Here is a 21908-nt window from a genome sequence, read left to right as displayed (position 1 = left end):
TCTTAGCCATGATGAATCTACACTTGCTGCCATTGTTGTATTTGAAAAGGGGAGCTCAAGTGTGCCAACCTCAACAAAAACTTTATTGCCACTACATGAACACCACGACCCAAAACAAGAAGGTCAGATATTGGGTTTAACCCCACCAAGAGAGATAAATCACAAGATTAGTTTTATGTCGCCTACCACAAATAGATGTCATGCGGCTCAGCCTGAGCTAGTTGAATTCTACAAATAGCAAAATGGCATGTTCACAGTCGGGTTTATTTGACCTGCAAAGGCTCTTGTCAGTGATCACTCAAATGCTTGGCAAAGCCACCAAGCCAACACCTCTACTGAAGAAGGGAGACAAAAACAAACCACTAAAGCAACACATGTTCACGCAAAAATACCATCCAGACGGATGTAAAGAAGGGTCGACCACGATAATTTCAAAGCAAATAGAGAGTTATGATAAGTTAAGGTCAGATCAACTTTGAGTTCAAAGCAACAAGAACCAAAGACTGGTGCGAAAATTCTATGGACTAGTCAAAGTTATCCACAAGATTAGGAAGACATCATATAGGATCCAATTGCTCCTATAGATACAGACTAACCCTGTTGTCCACGTCAGTAACTTGAAACGTTATTATTCCGACCAAGAAAACATCAAGTAAAAGCAGGTGGTATAACATCATGCAAAGAAGAAATTGTTTCAAGCGAAGAAAGTAGGATAAACACCAACAGAGAAGACTTGATGAGTTAACAAACCGAGAAGTGATTTTCAATAGCTCCTAGTAGGTTGGAAAAGACTCCTCAATACTGTGATCAGCTAGAAGTGCGTCGGGAGACCTAAAGTCAGCCTCATCCTACAACGTTGAGTTTATGAAGAGCTGGTTGATAGAGATATTGACAAATTGTGTAAGGGCAGATGTCACGGTCATAATTGGCTTGGTTGGTGGCTTTTTTAGATGTCTTCTTCAGTAGAGGTGTTGGCTTTGGGTTCGTATCTCTATCAACCAAACTTTGGGCTAGTGAGTCTTGAATTTGGGTTCGTTTGAAAAAATTTGGTTCGTTTTTTAGTTCAAACGAACCCAAATTAAACCTACTAGTTTCTTCTTCATTGCACGACTCACTCCTATTCTCTGTTCTGCCTCTTCTTGCTCTCTGAAACTTCTTTAAAGGCTATTGTTCACCGATTATTTGGGAGCATCTTCCTTAAAAGAATTGTGACCATAGAAGACCTATGTAGAAAATTTGTACCCCCTTTCCTAAAACATTTAGCGGATAACATACCCAAAACAGATGCGCTGACAAGAATGCGCTACACCTCGTAGAAAATTTGTACCCCCCCCCCCCCCCCCCGGAGCAAATGGATCCACCCAATCGATGAACACTCAAACCAAACTCGCCCATCCTTTTTGGCACAGGGACGCGAGAACCAATCCGAGTAATCTACAGTGAGGAGACCCCTTAAAGTAACAAGCAAGAATGGCTAGGTTGATAGCAGGGTTAAAGAAAAGGCGAGTATGAAAAGACGTATCGCATAACCGTCCCTGTAAGCAGCTTCATTCTTTCTTGATCTATGAACCGACTTTATGAAAAAAATCAGTCTTTCGGCTGAAAGTGTGACTGTTGGGTATAGATAAGCAGGACCTCTTGGTTCGAGGGAAACCGGAGATGTTGGTTAAGAAAGCTAAGCAAGCAAGTACAAGACGGACAAAATGCACATACAAATTGATTGACATGATCCTCTCCCTCTCTCTTTGGCTAGTTGGCTAGTTGCACGATAAGCGGAAAAGCATACCAGGTAGGGAAAGAAAGGTTGCTCGATCTCCTGTAAGACACACCCTCAACGGCGAGCTCACCAGGCAATGCTATAAGTCTGATAGAAGTCCAAGATTTCGTCTACTACGGACCAGGAAGCTCTTGGAGGAGCTAACATGAAATGAGAAATACATTCGATTACAGCAACTAATAGATAGCGAACTTTTTGGTAGAAACTGAATGATCCCTTGGCTCGGGCAAGAAAAGGAAAAGGTAGTCGTACTCCTACCTTTTCCGTCGGACGATAGGAAAGTTTGAGCTGAAAGATTGAATCACACCTGGTAAGAAAGGCACGCTTAGCAGGTTTCTCCAAACGTATAAACAAAAAGAGGAAGCAACCGGTCCTAAAGAGGTCAACGCATATGTGCTTTTTCCTTTCGTTTAGCGAGATAGCTTACCAGCTCTTTCGGCTCATAGCAGCAGTATGAAAAGCGAAATCCTCATCCTAAGTCGAGTCCACATTGCCATACGAACCAACATCGGCTAAACCAAGAGCTACTATTTTTTCTTTAACGAAAGCGGATCTAACAGTTTCGAAAAACCCAACCTCTTTTAAAGAAGGAGTCGCTCTGCCTTGATCACTGTGGAGATATGCAGCTCCCGCTTTACCTTTGCCTACCGTGAAAAGGAAAGTTCCCTCATGATAGGCCCTCCCAGCTCCCGAACGTCTTTCTATCAATCGAGAGAGGTATAGAATAGTACAACAAACCAACAAGACAAGAATGGACTCATAAGATGGGCGGTCAGGGAAACGATTTCATTTGTGTTATCCGCCAAGGAAATGATCAAGAAATTCTCTATACACGGCTGAGAGATGACCGTATTGTTGCACATCCTGAATAAAGTACCGTAGGCAAGCGAAGCTTTTGAAAATGAAAGCGTGTAGAACTCAGATCCATTTTCTCTTCGATTCGTAAACTTCGGATCTGATCATCCTTTCGTCTCCAGGTGACTGAGAGAGAATTTAGGCCTGGCGTGCATCCGATTCGGTCAACAATAAGGTACAAAGCGGATTGATAAAATGGGCTTGAAGTTCCATTGTCGTTAGGTCGAAGATCTCTACTAGGTTTAGTGCACTTTGGTAGTTGCGAATGTTTCCGTAATCGAATGTCTTCTCATTCGACATTCTCTCTTACCATGCACTCATACTCGCCAGGGTTGAGGAGATAGTCCGTGAGCTAATTGGGTTTCGAGATTGCATATACAAAAAAAAGAGCTCGCTTTCGACTTTCTCCTCGGCGTTTTATGCCCGATTCTGGTTCAGGAAAGGGTCTCATCTCTTTCATTGGAGCACATTGATGCCGAAGGAGTCTTCGGAACCGGTGGAGAGGCTATGATGACTTCAGGCTATTCAAATATCATGGCTGATACCACAAAGAAAGGGTATCTAAGTCACACTAGTGGAATAGATTTTTCATAATAATTATCTCGATATATGATACCAAAAACCTGCCTGATGACTGATAAGGTAAGGGGTTTCAAAAGACAAAAGAATGACAATTCTACGTGTGATAGAAAAGGAGATCTTTTTTTTTTCAGTGTGCGTGGTTCGCCTGCCTTCCTGGCCAGGGATAGGCTGTGGGGATTTGCACTTCGGCCCCTTAGAATACCACATCAAGGTGACAGGATTCGAACCTATGGCTCTCTGAAACTTCTTCATCGGTTATTTGGGTGCATCTTTCTTAAATAGATTGTGACAACAGATGACCTATGTGACAACAGCGGACCACATGCCCGCCTTCCTGACCACGGATAGACTACGGGGATTTGCACGTCGGCCCCTGATAATACCACATCAAGGTGACAGGATTCGAACCTATGGCTCTCTGAAACTTCTTCATCGGTTATTTGGGCACATCTTTCTTAAATAGATTGTGACGACAGATGACCTATGTGACAACAGCGGACAACATGTCTGCCTTCCTAACCACGGATAGACTACGGGGATTTGCACGTTGGCCCCTAAGAATACCACATCAAGGTGACAGGATTCGAACCTATGGCTCTCTAAAACTTCTTCATCGGTTATTTGGGCGCATCTTTCTTAAAAGAATTGTGACGACAGATGACCTATATGACGACAGCGGACAACATGTCTGCCTTCCTGACCACGGATGGACTACGGGGCTTTGCACTTCGGCCCCTGAGAATACCACATCAAGGTGACAGGATTCGAACCTATGGCTCTCTGAAATTTCTTCATTGGTTATTTGGGCGCATCTTTCTTAAAAGAATTGTGACGACAGATGACCTATGTGACGACAGCGGACAACATGCCTGCCTTCCTGACAACAGATAGACTACGGGGCTTTGCACTTCGGCCTCTGAGAATACCACATGGTGACAGGATTCGAACCTATGGCTCTCTGAAATTTCTTTATCGATTATTTGGGCGGTGACAGGATTCGAACCTTTGGCTCTCTGAAACTTCTTTATCAGTTATTAGGGTGCATTTGACGACAAATGAAAAGTTCCTATAAATAATACAACAATTTACAATGCTCTTTTTGAAGTCCAGCGCTTCCAAGAATATGTTTCAGTCTCTATTCTCATCTTCTTGGTTTAATGTTTAAAAACCACATTTTAAATCATATTATCTTGCATAATTCATTTTGATATAATATTGTTGGGGGCATTTTGAGAATCGAACTTGAGACCTCTCACACCCAAAACGATAATCATACCACTTAGACCAAATGCCTTTGTAGTAGATTTATAATTCTTAGTTGCTAGTCTATATATTTTCCATGCCTCAATATATGAAAAATTTATAGAAGTTGAAGGTGGGTTGCACCGCATTCCTTTGGGTTAGGCCCCATTGATAACTATTTTGTTTTTTTGTTTTTTTTTCTTTCAAAATTGTGCTTTTTTTCTTTTGGAGGGGCATTTCGAGAATCAAACTCGAGACCTCTTGCACCCAAAGCAAGAATCATACCACTAGACCAAATGCCCTAATTAATGACTATATATTAAGTTGTTTATGGAATGTATCATCATTATTTCATTTATTTTCTTTGTTAATGAAATCCACGAGCAATTATTATTATATCTTTTAGATCTAGACCGCTGTTAAATTATTTACATAGGGTTTGCGATAATTACTGTAGAGAGAAGAAAAAAGAATATAAGTTAATTAAAGAATAGAAGTTAATTAGGGTAGAGAGAAGAAAAAATAATAGAATTACTATAGAGAAAAGAAAAAATAATAGAATTACTGTAGAGAGAAGGAAAAAGAATAGAAGTTATTTTTATTTGATAGAAGTTAATTACGGTAGAGAGAGAAGAAAAAAGAATAGAATTACTGTAGAGAGAAGAAAAAAGAATAGAAGTTATTTTGGAGTTCTTAATTTTTATTTTTTATTTTCTCGTGTAAGTTTTAGTTTGATAGTTTCATTTGAGACATATATTACACAAGTAAATGATATTAAGCGCATTGTCATTAAATGATAATATACTAGGTTGAGACATATATCATGGAGTACACAAGTAAATGATATTAAAAGAGCATTGTCATTAAATGATAATATACTAGGTTGAGACATATATCATGGAGTACACAAGTAAATGATATTAAAAGAGCATTATCATTAAATGATAATACACTAGGTTGAGACATATATCGTGGATTTTTTATTTTCTAGTGTAAGTTTTAGTTTGATAGTTCCATTTGAGACATATATTACACAAGTGAATGATATTAAGAGCATTATCATTAAATGATAATACACTAGGTTGAGACATATATCGTGGAGTACACAAGTAAATGATATTAAAAAAGAGAATTATCATTATAAATGATAATACACTAGGTAGTCTCATCTTTTGATGACATGAACATAGGGGCATTCCGAGAATTGAACTCGGGACCTCTCGCACCCTAATCGTGAATCATACCACTAGACCAAATGCCCTTTCTAAAAAAAATGCAACATTTTTAGCTCCTACTCAATATATTTTTTTCTCTCAAGTTTGAAATCTATTTTCTTGAGCGGTTGTTGGACTATAAAACAAAGAGTTGATGGTCTAGTATTTTACTTGTATGTAAGGCTTGTAATATTGAATTGTTCTAATATGCAAGTGTTATCAAATAAACTACAACCCAACAAATGAATCAAACTAATCAGTTTGGGTTGGGTTGGATTTATTCGGCTCAGTTCATCAGTTTGTTTGATTTAATTCTTCTATTTTGCTTCGTATGACAAGAAAATGAAGTTGTATTGATTGTACCATAGTTTGATTTATGACAAACTCATATGAAATATAATTTCATTAATAGTACTAAGAGTTGGAGTCTATAAACATTTCATGAACTTAAGTGCAACTTATGCTTCATTAAAGACGAGATAAACTTTAGTTAAGTAACTGGAACTTTAAATTACTTCATGTGGAGCTTCAATTACTCTATGTTAGCTACTATCTTTAGGATTTACTAATTGGACAGAGTTCTTGGATTCAGGGGATTGTTTTATGTAATTTTCAACTACAACTTATGTTTTCAAATTTTTAGGTCATAATTTAGGTAGTGGTTGTATATTATGGATGAACACTAGAGTTTCTATCCCGTTCACCACAACTATTCTAGTTTTTGTTTGAAGGCTACAATTGTCATCTATGTTGTATGGCAATAAAATTTGTTTAGATAAAATTTTAGTTAAAGTTTCATATTTTACTTCTTGCGAGTAAAAAATTTGTTTCTTCGCATAATATGAATTTAGTTGCAAAGTTTTTAGGAATTAGATGGAGAAAGAAATTTTCTTTAAAATAATAAATAGACCCAAGTTCATCTATGTTGTTGTCTAATTGTGATTTTGCAAAAAGCTTAACTAATATGAAATATCGAGGTAAATCAAGAATATATTCTACACGTCATTCAAGATGACAATAAAATTGAGTTAAATTGAACGCAGTTTTAGTTTCATGTTTAGTAGGTTCAAGATGAAGCATAATTGTATTAATGATATTGAAGAGAAATTCGTGTTTTATTAGAAGAGACCAACTTCATTTAAGGTACTAGGAGTTTAAACTACTTCCATTGTAATTTCAATCACTCCACAATGATTACAAATTTAGGGTGGGCTAATTGGACATCAATTATCAACTTTAGGTTATAATTTAGGTAGTAGCCATTATAATATTGATAACTCTCTAAAAGTAGAGTTATATCAAGTCTTTTTATAGTTAATATTGCACCCTTATTCACAATTTTCTCATTTATTACCCATTTATTGTACTTAGTGAGCATGAAATCGTTTATTGCGGTCTAACATGAAAAAAAAAATATGATTTGGCATAAATCGATCTTAATTGTATATTTAATTGAGTTATATGGTAAAATTTCAGACATTTATGCTAAACCATGTGGGAGTAGCAAATTTGGAAACAAATGGGGGATGACATGAAAATTTTAAATTCACATCATCAGTCCAAGTGGGTCATTGACTACCCAATGAGGAACATCCTATGTGGACTACTTATTCCTTTTCAGCCCTAAAGGGGAACGCATGCTCAATATAAAAGGAAAAGAAAGACCAAGAGGAGAGGAGACACATTTTGGGGGAGAAAATCGAATTACACACCAGCAGCCTCTGCTGTGAAACCAGAGAAGAAGAAGAAAACACTTATCCAACTAATCCAGCAGCTGTTGACAGCAGAAAGAAAAGGAGACCAACAAGGATTGATTAGGGCAAAGAGGTGGACGTGAGAGCTCAAGAGAAGGGAACTTCCATTGACGAATGGCAACAAACCGGGATAACTCTCTATTTTCTTATTCCATCAATTTTACATGATGAAGATGCGGATTCCTCTGTTTAATTCAGTTTGTATGGAGAGCTAAACTTAATAGGGGAGGAGAGAGAGTTTTATATAGTTTAAGTATGTTGACGGTATGATTTTAGTTTATTAAAGAGTTGTTGTTAATAGCCCTAAGCAATTCTCCTAACGTTCTATTAACCACCTTAGTTTGCTCGTTAATCTGAAGATGACATGTAGTTGAAAACAATAATTTGTTACCCAATTTATGACTTAATATTCTTATAAATAATAGCCCTAAGCAATGCTCCTAATGTTTTGTTACCGAATTTATGACTTAGTATTCCAAAAGTGACTTAAAAATTTAACATCCCTATCTTTTTTTGTGCAGCAAACATTGGCAACATTGACTACAAAACTTATAAACATCATGCTTCATGGCAAAGGTCATATGGATCGTGATGAGTATTTTCTCCCATATCTTGGTTTCACTAACTAAAGTTTTCCAATAACTCCCAAACTTCATTACCTTATATAACCTCTTGGGATAAGGATTCATATAACATTTCATAAAATAAGATCTGCCGATGAATTTCATAGCATTTGAAGGTCAGGTCATGAACCGAAGGTAAATTACCTTAGGGGCACTATGGTCATTTTACACGCTTTCTTGGTTTACCTACTTATCCTTATCTAATGACCACCAAATTTCATATCTGATCTCAACATACTATAATATGCCCAGTATTAAAATTTGATAGGCAGCAGAGCTCATATAGTGGGTTATTTTAACGTTACTTAAATCTCGAGCTATTTGATCGGTTTGGGGTCTTAACTCACGGTTCTTTGGGTTTTTCTTTCATATATCCTTAATTCATACTTGGTTTAGGGTTCATATGAAAATCCAAGCGATTTATACAAGTATTTCTTAACAAAAAGTCCAAGGTGGCTACTTGCCTCGTCGTCGACGTTTGGGACGTCTATTCTTGAGCTTCCAGTATCTAAATTACTTCAAAATTTCCTTCCACGTACTCCTTATTGTGTCTAGTTTCTGAAACCATAAGATTTTCTATGAGAATCGGTCTAGAATGGGGTTAAAATTGAGAAAACCCGAGAAAAAGTCATATTTTGAGTTGACTTGGACAGTTCAGTTGAACTGGCCATATCATCGTTTTCTTCCTCTGAACAGGAAGAAGATGCGCATTTTTCACGTCGCCGCCATCTGAAACTCGGCCTGTACAGCCTCATTTACAGTGTTTCTCTCCTCGATTTCTTCGTGAAACTTAAAGATGGGTATTACAAGGAAGGGCTAGGGATTGATTTGATACCTTCTCGTGGATCGTAGCCTAAGATATTCGCTTCCAAAGTTCATCCAAAATCTGATTTATCGCAGGAGATAAAACAAAGGATTTCTTATTGGGTAGCCGATTCTAGGGGTTTCAAGGCCCTATTTCTTCATCGAACCTCTTCCATATCCTTTCTTCAGGCTAAAGGAATTGGTTTGGAGGAACGTCTTTGAATGTAAGACGTTAATTTCCAAAAATCATTCTCGGTATGCAACTCACTAGAAACGCCAGATTTTTCGATCTCTTGGGTAGCTTGTTTTACGATGTTTCCTCTCTCGATTCCTTCATCAAGTTTACTCAACTTCTTCCTCTGAAGCTAGAGGATCCTTAATTTGAAGGAAAAGAGATCGTAGATAGGAATTCGACTCTTATCCCCAATTTAATTTCAAAATCTATTTCCTTCAATTCGACACGCTCTCGAGGTTACTTTTCTTTGTGGTCTTCTATGGAAGCATTCCTTGGAGGTGTAGAAACTGATTGGAATCATTCTTGCTCGACTAATCATCATGTATCCTCGGATTGGATTTCAAGTTTTTCTTGAAGTTCTTCAATGGTTGATTGAATTGGGGGAATGGTTTCTAGGCTCTTTCAGCACTATATTCCTTCATCGAACTTGTGGGTAATCTTGTTGAGAAATGGTAGGAATAAGTTTGAAGAGAAATGGTGGAGGATTGCTCTAAAATTTGGAAGAAATCTGAAAGTAGGAGACACATAATCTAAACGCTTATTGCCCTCGATTGGGGGATCGACCTTTCTCGATTCTTATTCCGTATTGTTTCTCCTACTTCAGACTTTATAGGAGGAGCTTAAACCGACATTGAGAGCTCCAGATTCTTCGTTATTTAGAAGTTTTAAGAGAAATGGTGGAGGATTGCTCTCGAATTTGGAAGAAATCTGAGAGTAGGAGACCAACAATCTAAACGCTTATTGCCCTCGATTGGGGGATCGACCTTTCTCGAATCTTATTCCGTATTGTTGCTCCTACTTCAGACTTTATAGGAGGAGCTTAAACCAACATTGAGAGCTCTAGAATCTTCGTTATTTAGATATCGAACTTTCTGGATAATTTTTCGGAGATATCAACTCCGATCATAGCCTTACCGACCTTGGCTTTGAATACTAGTCGTTGGATGTGATGATCAGTACGTGTTCGTTCTAGATCATATCAAATTTTGGAGGAGATCCGACGGTTGAAATTTGTGTTCGAAGGATTTTGCTTGGAGTGGCATTTCTGTAATTATCCATTCTTCTAGGGGTATTTTGGTAATTTTCCACTTTTCGAATATTTTATTATTATTTTTCTAGAAAAATCCATAATTTTTCTACAAATTCCTCATCGCTTTTTTATCATTTTTCGCTTATTTTGAATCTAGAGAAGAACGAAAAATACTAGATTAAAAATAGAGGTTAGTCCATGGCCCACACTCCAAAGTCCAATCTCATCCACGACCAACTCTTAGTTACTTGAAAAAAAATGATAAACATGGATTGAGTAAAACTTAGTAAGTAGCCTACTCGTAGGTTCTTAATCGCGACCTTAAGCTAGGATATTACTTCTTGTTATGTTTTCAGGATCTTAGAACTTAGAGGTCATCGTGTCATGTATCATATACTGATCCTGAAAACCTTATGCTAAAATAACCTTCAATTTTCTCCCCATGAACACATGAGTGGTGTCGTCATAATCATGTAATCCTACTGGTAAATCGTGGTGCAGGACATCTCGTTTAGCTGATGGGAAAGGTAAGCCTATCATAACATCCATCTCATGATACATATTGCAGGACATCCTACCTAAAGAGAAATAGGGGCCTTTTAGTACACATCATAATGCAGATACTGGTTACTTATGGGTATGGATCCTAGCAACTTATTTAGCATGTTATTCACATAGTTCTAGGTACTTGGTACATGGATTATTGATGAACCTAGGTTTATACATAATGTCATAGGTTAGGCTTTAGGAGTTGAGGTTTTAGCTTAGGAAAACATTAGAGGGTAACCTAACGTGGACTAATTCGTGTGAAAACCTACTAGCACTTTGAGGACCTCTTTCCTTCACCAAACTTATGGGTAAACTTATTTAGAAGGTGCAGGAACAAGTTTGGAAATGAATAGTGGACTATAGTTCTCGAATTCTAGGTAAACCCATGAACACGATACCCCAAAACAAAAAACTTGTATCTCTCGATTGGGTACTCGATTAAGCTTGCTTCTTGCCCCTAATAGTCTACCCTTATTCATAATTTATAGACGGATTTTCCACTACCATTGAAACGTCTAGAATTTCTATAATTTCATTCTTGATTTTTCTGAATCTTCTGCCAAAAAAGTCTTCTCCGATCGGAGCCTTCCTTTTTTAAGCAACTTGTAATTCTTATTCTATAAAAAATTTAATGATTCGGGAAGTTTATACAAATTAGAAAAAGTATCATTTTCTCAATGTTTTTTCAATTTTACTTGTTCTTTACTTCTAGATACAACCTAGTAGGGATTATACACTGTCTCTTATTGGTGACCTTGAGTGTTGCAAATTCTCCTCTCCTTTGAAAACTTTCAGTCAACAAAAGTGTTTATTCTAAAATAGGTCAAGGTAGAAGGTTATTCTTTGCCTTCTGTTTCCCAAGTGGCTTCTTTTACTCTATGATTCTTCCATAGGACCTTAACAAGAGAGATTTCCTTGTTTCTCAATCATTTGACTTTCTTGTCTATTATTTTAATCGGGTCTTCTTTATACGTTAGGTCATCTCTCAAGAAGAGAGTTTCATGAGCCAGTACGTGTGAACGATCTAGGGTATACTTCCGTAGTATGGATACATGAAAGATATTATGTACTGCAGACAAGTTTGGGCATTGCCCGATTCTATAGGCCACAGATCCAATCCTTTCTAATATCTCAAAGGGACGGATAAACCTAGGGCTTAGCTTCCCCTTTTTACCCTACCTGAGCACCCCTCTCATGGGGTGCTACCTTTAGGAATATATGATCCCCTATCTACAATTCCATGTCCTTGCGCCTTAGGTCTGCATAGCTTTTCTCTCGGCTTTTTGCGGTTTGTATCCTAGCTTTAATCTTCTGAACTGCGGCGTTGGTACTTTGCACCAACTCTGGCCCAATAGTTGTCATTTGCCCCCCTTCTTCCCAAAAGATAAGGGATTGAAATCTTCGTCCATAGAGAACATCGTATGTGGCCATTTGTATGGTAGCTTGGCAAGTATTATTATAAGTGAATTTCATAAGGGGTAGGTACTTATCCGAGCTTCCTGCAAAATCCATCACATATACCCTCAACATGTCTTCCAATATTTTCTTGAGCATTTCTGTTTGACCATCTGTTTATGGGTGGAATGTCGTACTATAACTGCGTACCCAATGCCTTGGAAAATTTTAAATCTGGCATCTCGATCTAATACTATTGCCTTTTGTTGAATTTCTAGAAGCGTACCTAATACCTTTACTGATAAATATTCATTTTTAATGATAGCAAGAGTAGCTGAGTTGGGAGATTGTTCGACTGAAGATTTGAATGTCACACGTGTTTTATCCACGTTCAACACACCTAATACAAGTTTATTACCTGACTATACAATCTAAAAACATAACTTGCTTATTCAATCTAAAATTAGTGATTATTTCTTTTTTAAATATAATGAATTAACGAAAATACCTTTACTTATGAATTTTTATTTTTAATATTAGCAGGGATAACTCTGTTGGGAGAGCGTCAGACTGAAGATTTGAAGGTCACGTGTTTGATCTCCACGTTCACCGCACCTGATTCTAGTTGCATAACCCGACTATTCAATCTAAAATTAGTCATTATTCCTTTCTGAAATCTCAATGAACTATCGAAAATACCTAACGTGTTCTAGTTCACCGCACCTTAAACAAGTTGGATAACTTGAATATCTTATTAAAAATTAGTGATTATTTCTATTTAAAATTTCAATGAATTAGCGAACCAAAGTAGTTCAGGAGCTGATCCTCCAGTTTCCCCATAGTTAGAAGCTCCAGCTCCGTATCAAGGTCACGGTCGATATCGTCCGCATCTTACTGTTCAATCTAATCTGTCTCATTCATCTTTCGGTTCGGCTTTACAGTGAAAGAAAGAAATCCGGGATTTACTCATGAATTTTTATTTTTAATGTTAGTGTGGATAGCTCAGTTGAGATAGCGTTAGATTGAAGGTCTCGTGTTCGATCCATGTTCACCACACATGGTTCACGGTGCATAATTTGACTATTCAATATAAAATTAGTGATTATTTCTTTCTAACATTTCAATTAATTAGTTGAAATACCTTTACTTAAAATTTAAAAACTTTCATTTTTAATGTTAGCGGGGATAGCTCAGTTTGGAGAGCGTCAGATTTAAGATTTGAAGGTCACGTGTCCGATCTCCACGTTCACTGCACCTGTTTCTTTTTGCATAACCTGACTATTCAATAAAAAATTAGTCATTATTTCTTTTTAAAATCTCAAGGAATCAGCGAAAATACCTTTACTGATGAATTTTCATTTCCAATGATTGCGGGGATAGCTCAGTTGGGAGAGCGTCAGACTGAAGATCTGAAGTTCACGTGTTCGATCCACATTCATCGTACTTTGTTCAGGTTGTATAATTTGAATATTCTTTCTAAAACTAGTGATTATTTATGTTTAAAATATAATGAATTAGTGGAAATACCTGTACTTATGAATTTTCAATTTTAATATTAGCGTGGATAGCTCAGGGAGAGCGTCATATTGAAGATTTAAAGGTAACGCTTGATCCACGTTCACTACATTAGCGATTATTTCTTTTTGAATTTTTAATTTTAATATTAGCGTGGATAGCTCAGGGAGAGTGTCATATTGAAGATTTAAAGGTAACGTTTGATCCACGTTCACTGCATTAGCGGTAACGCTTGATCCACGTTCACTACATTAGCGATTATTTCTTTTTGAATTTTTAATTTTAATATTAGCGTGGATAGCTCAGGGAGAGTGTCATATTGAAGATTTAAAGGTAACGTTTGATCCACGTTCACTGCATTAGCGATTATTTCTTTTTGAATTTTTAATTTTAATATTAGCGTGGATAGCTCAAGGAGAGCGTCATATTGAAGATTTAAAGGTAACGTTTGATCCACGTTCACTGCATTAGAAATTATTTCTTTTTAAAATCTCAATCTCAATGAATTAGCAGAAGATCGATTATTTCTTTTTAAAATCACAATGAATTAGCAGAAGATCTGTCACGTTTTTTATCCAACTGGCATAAGTTGACTAAGTTGCATAACTTTACTATTCAATCTAAAAGATGTGATTATTTATTTTTTATGTTATCTAGGATGGCTTAGTTGGGAGAGCATCAGATCGATTATTGGAAGATCTTGTGTTCAATCTGCATTCATTCGCACCTTATAGTTTTATGAATTTTTATTTTTAATGTTAGCGGGGAGAGTGTCAAACTAAAGATTTGAAGGTCGCATGTTTAATCTCCACGTTCACAGCACCTGTTTCCATTTGCATAAGCTCACTATTCAATAAAAAATAAACTAGTTATTATTTATTTTTAAAATTTCAACGAATAATGAATTAGCAGAAATACTTTTACACATGAATTTTGATTTTTAGTGTTAACGGGGATAGCTTAGTTCAGACTGAATATCTGAAGGTTACATGTTTAATCCACGTTCACCGCACTTGGTTTACGTTGCATAAGTTCATTAAGTTGCATAACTTTATTCAATCTAAAATTAGTGATTATTTCTTTTTTAAAATATAATGAATTAGCGGAAATACCTTTACTTATGATTTTTTTTTCAAATATTAGCGAAGATAACTTAGTTTTGAGAGCGTCAGACTGAAAATGTGAAGGTCACGTGTTCGATCCACGTTCACCGCACCTGAATCAAGTCACATAACTTCACTCGTGACTATTCAATTTAAAATTATTGATTATTTCCTTTTAAAATATCAATGAATTAGCTAAATACTTTACTAATGAGTTTTCATTTTTAATGTTAGCCGGGATAGCTTCGTTGGGAGAGCGTCACTAAAGATCTCAAGGGCACGTGTTTGATCCACGTTCACTGTACCTAATTCAAGTTGACTAAGTTGCATAAACTGGCTATTCAATCTAAAATTAGTGATTATTTCTTTTTAAAATCTCAATGAAGTAGTGAAAATATCTTATGAACCCATGAATTTTTATTTTTAATGTTAGCGGGGATAGCTCAGTTTGGAGAGCGTTCAAGTTGACTAAGTTGCATAACCTTGCTATAAAATTTAAAATTAGTGATTATTTTTTTTAAAATCTCAATGAAGTAGTGAAAATATCTTAACCGATGAATTTTTATTTTTAATGTTAGCGGGGATAGCTAAGTTTGGAGAGCGTCACTGAAGATTTGAAAGTCACGTGAGAGCATCACCGAAGATCTGAAAGTCACGTGTTTGATCCACGTTCACCGCACCTAATTCAAGTTGACTAACTTGCATAACCAAAATATTCAATCTAAAATGAGTGATTATTTCTTTTTAGAATTTTCATTTTCAATGTTACAGGGGATAGCTTAGTTGGGAGAGCTTAATATTGAAGATTTGAAGGTCAGGTGTTGTTCGACCTTCACCACACCTGATTCAAGTAATATAACTTACTATCTTATCTAAATTTAGAGATGATTTCTTTTTAAAATTTAGATGAGTTAGCGTAAATAATTTTACTGATGAATTTTCATTTTAATGTTAGTGTGGATAGCTCAATTGGGAGTGCGTTTGTAGATAGGGTGGATTCCTAATTCTTTATTTGACTATAAATGCTCTATAAGACATTTAGTAAAATGACTCATTTTATTGCATGGAACAATAAAATTGATCTTCCCTTAGAATTGTCAATACATTCTACTTTCAATGTTGCTAAGTTGAGTCCTTCTGATGTAGATGATGATTTTTCTTATTCGAGGACGAATCCTAAAGAGGGGGATGATGATAAGAATCACAGTGTACATTCTACTTTCAATGTTGCTGAGTTGAGACCTTTTGATGTAGGTGATGATTTTTCTGATTCGAGGACGAATCCTTTTGAAGAGGGGGATGATGATAAGAATCACGGTGTTCCAACTGGACCTATTACACAACCCAAGGCCAAGAAGATTCAACAAGCATTCATATTTCATCTACAAAATTGGATAGGCTAGGTTCAACCATCATTTCACGTGTGACAAGCTGATTCGTTTGAGTCAAGACCATTTGGAGATTCAAAAGTAAATATTTGCATGGTTGAAGTAGCGGATGAAGTTGCAAAAATCTCCAAATAGACCAAACGTAACGTGTTGGAATTGTGGAGAAAAAGGTCACTTTCGGACAGGTTGTACAAGACCAAAGAGAAAGAAGAATCACAAATTTGGAGATGTGATGATTCTATAAATTCAGCAGAAGACATTGGGGATGCTCTAATCCTCAGTGTGGACAGTTCGATTGAATCCTGGATTTTGGATTCATGTGCATCTTTTCATTCGTCTCCAAATAAAGAGTTGTTCTGGAATTTCAAGTCTGGAAATTTCGAGAAGGTGTATCTTACCGACAACAAAGATTTGGAGATTAAAGGAAAGGAGATGTCTGCATAAAAACTCCAGCAGGAAATCAGTGGACATTAAAGGATGTCAGATATATTCCTGGTCTCTGAAGGAACCTGATCTCTATTGGTCAGTTGGACAGCACAGGTTATGCAACAAAGTTAGGGAAGAGTTCGTGGAAGATTATGAAGGGTGCTACGGTGGTAGCACGTGGCTCAAAATCTGGAACCTTATACACCACTACAGGGTGTATGAACATAGCTGCTGTTGCTGAGAGTGCTTCAAATTCAAGTCTACAGCACAATAGACTTGAACCTATGAGCACGAAAGGAATGAAGAGGCTGGCTGCGAAAGGAGTTTTAGAAGGTCTGAAATCTGTTGATGTGGGTCGTTGTGAGAACTACGTTATGAGCAAGCAGAAACGAGTTAGCTTCACAAGGACCGCCAGAGAATTGAAGAAAGTGCGATTGGAAATGGAACCAGATGTGGAGCACGGTTCCAAGACCACAAAGAAAGTGGGAGTTGAGCTTGAGTTGCAGGGAAACTCACCTAGTGATGTTGTAGCAGATACTCAAGAAACTCCTGAGACCACTGCTGAGGAACCAGATGTGGAGCAAGGTTCCAAGACAACAAAGCAAGTGGGAGTTGAGGTTGAGTTGCGGAGAAAATCACCAAGTGATCTTGTAGCAGATACTCAACAAACTCCTGAGGTTGTTGCGGAGGAATCAGCAGTGGAGCAACTGACACTTGAACTAGTGTTGAGAAGATCATCCTGTACTATCAGAGTACCAGATATGTATGTACCTTCATTACACTATCTGTTGCTGATGAAAGGGAACCACAACCCTTTGATGAGACCCTACAGTTGGAGGATACAACCAAGTAGGAGCAAGCCATGGATGATGGGACGTCTAGGCTTCAAAAATGCGTTGTACTGACATTGAGTACGTGGCAATAGTTGAAGCTGGAAAGAAGACGATATGGATGATTGACTATCTGGAAGAATGGGCAAGAAGCAGCACGAAGATTCTTAACATAAATAGTCATAGTGTCATACAGTTGGCGAAGGAACCCGGTCTATCATTTAAAGAGAAAACACATAAGACGATACCATTTCACTTGCAGGTTAGTGAAAGATGGTGATGTGTTTGGAGAAGATAGAGGGTGCAAAGAATCCAGCAAACATGTTGACAAAATGTGTTGATGTTGGAATATTGAGGTTGTGCAAAGTCTCAATTGATATGGTGCCATGAAGACCATGAAGATGCTCATGGTCGTTTGAAAATGAAATTCTTGGTTGACTAGATCAGTCTCCAAGTGGGAGAATTGTTAGGTTATGGAGCCAGCGGCTTATTTATAGCTTGGTCAACGGTTATATCCGGTGAAGCTATATTTGGTAAAACTATATCCAGTACAGCTATATTTGGTAAAACTATATCCAGTAAACCTATATATGGTAAATAGCTATATATAGTAGATGGTTAAATCGAGTAAAACTATATATAGTAAATGGTTATATATAGTAGATGGTTAAATCTGGTAAACTTATATATAGTAAACTGAACTATATATAATATACCATCAGCTTTGAAAAGTACTTTCTATTCTCTGTAATTCTCTCTTACTGTACATACGTGAAGTCATCAATAGAAAAATTCTTTTAGCCAGAGTTCTCCTTGCAGTTTTCTCTATCTTGTTCTTTGTGTTCATCTAGATCGAGCGTGTGCGTTGTTGTGCGATCCTAACAGGCCCTTCTATCTTGGATAGAAATTTGTTACACTTTTTGGACCGACACTATGTCTAAGGGGTCAATAAGGTTAAAATTCTACAAAATGGATCCATGGCTCAGTGGTAGAGAATTTGACCGGTCACCCGTTTGAACTTGGTTGGGCCCTTTTATTTTGGAGAGACACTTTTTACACTTTTAGACTGACACTCTGTAGAAGGGGTCACTCAAGTTGAAATCATGCAAAATGGGTCCATAGCTCAGTGGTAAAGCATTTGACTGCAGATCAAGAGGTCACCCATTCGAATTTGGTTGGGCCCTTTTATCATTTTTGTGAATGTTTGCTGAATCCACCACACTTAAATGGTGGTGAGAGTTCTCTTATTTATAATCATTTACAGAATACATAAATATGGTTCGAATTTGGTTGGGCCCTTTTATCATTTTTGTGAATGTTTGCTGAATCCACCACACCTAAATGGTGGTGAGAGTTCTCTTATTTATAATCATTTACAAAATACAGAAATATGGTAAAATACAAATAATATGGAAATAGCTATAAAAAGAAAGAATAATAAATGAATACAATATATTTGCCTCTAATAAAATGGCAAATATGGTAACCCGTAATGTAAGGCAAATATCTAGATATTTGCCTTATAATGAACGGTCAACTATCCTTAACACCCCCCCGCAAGTTGAGCGTCGGATTTGAACGAACGTGAAGCTTGGATCTGAAAAATTCAAAGAGAGGTCAAGAAATACTCTTTGTGAAGATGTCAGCAACTTGGAGATGAGAGGGTACATATTGTGTGCGAAGTTTGCCAGCGATAACAAGTTCTCGAAGGAAATGATAATCTAGTTCAACATGTTTGGCCCGCTTGTGAGAAACGGGATTAGAGCTAAAAAAAAATAGCACTTTTGTTGTCACATAAGAGTAAGGGCTGCTGTAAGATAGGGACCTTGAGGTCATGCAAAAGATGCGTAACCCAAAGAAGTTCAGCAGCAGTTGTGGCAAGAGCACGATACTCAGATTCACAGCTGGAGCGTGAGACAGTAGGTTGCTTTTTGGCACTCCAAGAAACGAGATTGTTACCAAGGTAAATAGAATAGCCGGATGTAGAACGACGAGTATCGGGACAACCAGCCCAGTCAGCATCCGAATAAGCGACTAGCGTACTAGGAACAGTGAATGGACGAAAGGTAAGACCAAAGTGAAGTGTACCTTTGACATAGCGAAGAATACGTTTGACAGCAAGAAAGTGATCTGCAATAGAGGCATGCAAGAATTGACTGACAGAATTGACAGCATAGGCAATATCTGGACGCGTAATAGTCAAGTATTGAAGGGCGCCAACAAGAGATCTATAGAGAGTAGGATCAGAGAAAGGAGAACCATCAGCAGTTAGGTGTTAAGAAACAACCATGGGAGTGTGAACTGGTTTGCTATCGAGCAACTGAGCACGAGTAAGAATATCTCGATCATATTTTAATTGACTAATAAAGAGACCATCAGGAGTGGGTGAAGCTTCAGTGTCCAAAAACCAATCAGCAGCATCGGGTCCAGCAATAGAACATGACGTGTTAAAGGCTTCAGCAAGGTGAGCATGAGAAGAATCAGGTCGAACATACCGTTGGTTGCAGCGGTCAGCATAATGGCCCTCTTTGCGGCATATTTGGCAGTGAGGTGGTCGACGACCCTGACTTGAGTGGGTTCGTCCTCGATTAGAAGAGTTGTTTTTGTGAGAATAAGAACGACCTCGTTGGTTGGTAAAGGAAGCAGGGTGGCTTCCATGGGTGCGACCACGATTAGTGGCTGTGAATGCTGTAGGAGTGGTGTCAGAGGACTCAAGGGAGCGTTGAAACAACTCAAAACTTTCAGCTTTAGAGACTAAATCTGCAAAACAGGGGATAGGCGTGAGAGCCATCTGAGCAGTAGAAAACGCTGAAAATTCGGTGCCGAGTCCACGAAGTAACCAGTGCACTTTATCAATGTCCTCGACGGGTCTGCCAATGGCATGAAGTTGGTCACAATTTTTTTGAAGGCACGGGCATACTCAGCAACAGGTTTGGTGCCACGTTTCATCAACTGCAAGTCATCCTTGAGTCTCAGTTCACGAGCTTTCGACTTATCGCTGAACGTAGTTTCCAACGCAAGCCAAACATCACGTGCAGTAAATAGACCAACGACAACAGCCATGGCTTCCTCAGTGAGAGAGGAGAGCAGGAGACAGAGAAGTCGTTGATCGGCTGCTCTCCATGCCAAATATTTGGGGTTGATTGTTGAGGAGGAAGAGGAGGTTTCTGGTTCAAAGCGAGGTGGTGGAACCATAGTTCCATCGACATAGCCCCGCATGTCTTGACTCTCAAGGAGAGGGAGAAGTTGGCTTTTCCAGAGAAGATAATTGGAGGAAGAAAGTTTGATGGTGATCATATGAATTAGAGTATTGAAAAGAAGATGATGATAAGAAGATTCAGAAGCCATAGAGAAGACAGGATCAGGTTGTTAAACCGAAAGGGCTCTGATACCATGTGAATGTTTGCTGAATCCACCACACCTAAATGGTGGTGAGAGTTCTCTTATTTATAATCATTTACAGAATACGGAAATATGGTAAAATACAAATAATATGGAAATAGCTATAAAAGGAAAGAATAATAAATGAATACAATATATTTGCCTTTAATAAAATGCCAAATATGATAACCCGTAATAGATATTTGCCTTATAATGAACGGTCAACTATCCTTAACAATTTTACTTTGTTTTCAACCTCTCTTTTAACTTGCAATCCGTGCTTGGAGAACACACCGAAATGTGAGTTTGTAACCCATCCGTTAGGGTTCTTGGAATGATTCTCTAGATTATCCCTTCCATGTTGGGAGTCGGGCCATAGGTCTTGGGTGAAGTTGAGATAACAATTCTTTTCTATTTTATATAAATTTTTTAAATATGAGTTCATTTCCAAATGCATGCTAACACCCTTATTGTTGAATAAATGACATGAAACTAGTTTCACATAGTAACGTTGCCTTTTGCTCCTATTGGTGGAAGGATAATAGGTCGATTATACCTATAGGGTAGTTTTAAGCGTGACAACGAGACTAATTTTTTTTTTTTTTTTTTTTAGTTAAAAATTAGAATGATAACAATCTGCCTAAAACACTCAGACTAATTTTGCTTCATTTCGAAATGCAAGAAGACAAAGTAGAAAAATGAAAACATGTAAATTGTAAACTCAAACATTTCAAAGAAATAAACAAGTTTTGATGGTACCAATGCTAACCAGAAAACAATCAACCAAATTGATTTCGAACATAGAAAACTTCATGTCTCCATCTTGTAAAGCCAATAAACCAAAGGGCCTAATATAGTAGAGAAATGAAAAAATGTTACCCTCATATGTGTTGTGTTGTGACATAAGTGATCAATGGGTATTGACTTTGACCAATTCCTACTATTTTTTTTTTCTATATTTTGAAACTATTTTAAACACTTTTTTCTTGTACTCCTTATAATTTTACCTTTTAAGGTTGTAAATATTTGTGCACGGGTGACTATTATGATTATTAGTCAACTGAGTTAAGTGGAAATTAAAGTATTAATTTTGATGTCATATTTACCTGAGTTTTGGGATATTGTTATGAATGAGATTCAATCTAATGCCATTAGTAATTCACAATGATAATATTCAAAATACTTGACAAAAAAGAATGGTCAAC

The 21908-nt window shown here is 37.3% G+C and overlaps 2 non-coding genes across 2 annotated transcripts; one reads left to right on the top strand and one right to left on the bottom strand.

Annotated features, from left to right (window-relative positions):
• Positions 1–4686: 4686 nt before the first annotated feature.
• Positions 4687–4758, bottom strand: TRNAP-UGG (transfer RNA proline (anticodon UGG)). Its single transcript has one exon. It is a non-coding gene; the product is annotated as a tRNA-Pro (tRNA).
• Positions 4759–18434: 13676 nt separating this feature from the next.
• TRNAC-GCA (transfer RNA cysteine (anticodon GCA)) lies at positions 18435–18506 on the top strand. The gene has a single exon. It is a non-coding gene; the product is annotated as a tRNA-Cys (tRNA).
• The last annotated feature ends 3402 nt before the right edge of the window (positions 18507–21908 follow it).

Source organism: Cucurbita pepo, chromosome 10, assembly GCF_057944985.1.
Source record: "Cucurbita pepo subsp. pepo isolate OVF chromosome 10, ASM5794498v1, whole genome shotgun sequence".
Taxonomy (NCBI): Eukaryota; Viridiplantae; Streptophyta; class Magnoliopsida; order Cucurbitales; family Cucurbitaceae; genus Cucurbita; species Cucurbita pepo.
Note: the sequence above shows the minus strand (reverse complement) of the source record. Positions and strands in the feature narration are given on the sequence as shown.